This window comes from Scomber scombrus, chromosome 4 (assembly GCF_963691925.1).
Source record: "Scomber scombrus chromosome 4, fScoSco1.1, whole genome shotgun sequence".
In the NCBI taxonomy this organism is placed as follows: Eukaryota; Metazoa; Chordata; class Actinopteri; order Scombriformes; family Scombridae; genus Scomber; species Scomber scombrus.
The window spans coordinates 32,814,407-32,816,906 of record NC_084973.1 but is presented as its reverse complement, the minus strand read 5'-3'; the positions used below and the strand labels follow the sequence as shown (position 1 = coordinate 32,816,906).

At 42.3% G+C, this 2,500-nt stretch overlaps 1 protein-coding gene and 1 pseudogene across 1 annotated transcript in view; both read left to right on the top strand.

Moving 5' to 3' along the window:
- The window catches only part of LOC133979436 (uncharacterized), a 1,726,912-nt gene that overhangs the window by 1,288,460 nt on the left and 435,952 nt on the right, over positions 1-2,500 (top strand). The window lies entirely within an intron of this gene.
- LOC133978648 (phosphatidylinositol 3-kinase regulatory subunit alpha-like) overlaps positions 1-2,500 on the top strand; it is a 20,666-nt pseudogene that overhangs the window by 11,876 nt on the left and 6,290 nt on the right.

The following is a 2,500-nucleotide window of genomic DNA, read 5'->3' as shown; positions in this document are numbered from 1 at the left end:
GAAACGCTCAAAGTGGAAAATATGAGTGTAATGCTTCGTCCCTCTCAGATGATGACACAGTTTGATTTGTCATTAGGTTAGTCACAGATTAAAAGGTTAATTACGAGGCTGTATACTCCGTTAACTTTCTGAAACTGAGCCTCCATTGTTCATACTTAACTTATTTTTTACTCTAAAGTTCTCATTTTACATTCCTGACAATAATTTCTGTCACTGTGTGCAAAGCTTTGAATGTCCTCTAGGAGAGACTGAAAGAGGGACTCGTATTCTTCACATCTCCAGCTCTATATTAATATTCTGTGTCTCTACTGGAATATCTTTACATGATTTCCAGTTAAAAACTTATTATCTTCTACTGGTCCTTTAAGCAGGCCGCTCAGTTCAGTCTCTGTCTATTAACAGGGCCGTTTTAGCTCCTGTCTCTTTAAGAGCTCTGAACATATGAGAGTGGAAACACCTTAGCAACCAGCTTAGCAACCGCTAAGATTCCGGAATGGACGGCAGTTTGTGGTCATGGCGACAGTTTTAATAAATATTAAGGAAAAAAAACATTTAATATAATGAGAAAAATACAGAATAATACCTGAAAAAATAACTGTAATGTTAGGGAGAAAAAGTCTGAAAATTATGTCGGGGGAAAAAAGTTGATGAATTACAAGAAAATAGAGAGAGTGGAAACACCATAGTAACCACCTTAGCAACCGCCTTAGCGAGCAAGATTCCGGAATGGACGGCAGTTTGTGGGCATGGCAACAAGCCGACGTTTAACCAGAAAGACAAATTCAACATATTACACAACAAAAAGTTTTAATGAATATGAGAAAATTACGAGAAAAATTTAGAATAATACCAGAAAAAAATTGTAATGTTAGAGGAAATAGTTGGAAAATTATGCAGGAAAAAAAAGTTAATATATTACAACAAAATAAGTCTAAAAATGACATTAAAAACTCATCCAGAGCAGGTTGAATCCTGAGTTTTAACTTACAGGCAGCATTTTTACATACAGAATATCACTAAAAGCAGAATATGTCTCTTTTTTTAATGTCCAACATGTTCATACAACACATATAAACCTTTTATATCATTTTAACATCTGAACGTGACCCTCAGAGCCTCTAGTTTATTTAATCACTCGATTCGGTGCTTCCAAAATAATCTTTTATATGCACAAATGCAGTGAAACGTTGCTTCTGTCGAGGCTGAGATCAGCTCTGCAACACTGACCAGATGAAGAGGAAAGAAAGAATCCACATTATAAGGACTTGGTTCATTTTAGTCAGTACTGATCTTTTTTTTATGACTAATTAAACATTATGCAGAGATTAATTGATAATGAGAATGATTGATTACTGCATTGTTTCATTCAGGCCGTCAGTCAGCTGTAATTTATCTTCCTCAGTCGTTAATTCACCCGTTTACTCATCAGTCTCTGAGTCAGTCGCTCAGACCGAGCGGCAGCCGAAACGATGACATCATCCATCCACACAGTGAAAGATGCAGCAGAGGAGACAAGGGGAGAGAGGAGGAGGGGGGGGGGGGTGTTGCCTCGGTGATATCACTACCATTGCAGGATTGGCTAGGGGCAACGGTGATGTCACACATCTCCAAGCTGCTCTCCTGAGCTTTGAACTGAGGCTGGTGTTCAGAGAGAGAAAGAAAGAAAGAGACACACACACGGAGAGAAAGTTGCGTCGTCTCTTTTTTTTTTAGATTTTCTTCTTTTTCAAATTGAAATGTGGAGCTGCGAGGATGGTCGCTGATGTCGGATAAAAATTAAAGAGACGTCTCCTGCAGGCTGAGGTGAAAATGTGAAGAGGTGCAGGTGCAGTGAAAACAGAGATCCAGCAGATTTAATCTATCAGCGCAGTCGAGACAGAAGAACAGAGCTCAGAGGATGTAGACCAGGACCCGCTTCCTTCCAGATGACGTCAGGGTTTTTATTTTTTTGTCCGAGGCAGCCGACCACTAGAGCTATGAGCGAGCCGCGTTTCGTTTCACCTCTGAAGCGTCTTCGTAGGGGAAGCGGGTGAAGGTTCGAGGAGCCGATATGGAGCGAGAGGAAGGCGGCCGGGCCGAGGCCGAGCCGCCGCCGCCACCGCTGAGAGGACGAGACAAAATCCTCTGTTACATCAACATGCAGAGTCCAGGTAGGAGCCTTTAGACTGTGCTCATACTGAAGCCGTTAATGCGACACTTTCGGCAGGGTCGTGTGACCTCATGTTGGGAACTTTGCCCACCAACTCAAACTGAAGCTGCTCGTTGTCGTCGAAGCTGAACCTGGTTTCGTAAACGATACTCGTCTTCTTCTTTTGGGCGTCTTCAGTCTGATCGCATGTTTACGTCATCGGCTGCCGCAAATCTGGCAAAACTTGATAATGGTTCAACTTCTTGCTGGTTTGAAGCGGTCAGGGTTAGAGTCCTTGGTGCTCTGCTGGGAAAAGGTGGATTGACCTCTCAGGGTTGAGGGGAGTTGCTGCCCCAAGCAGAGGAGTTTAAG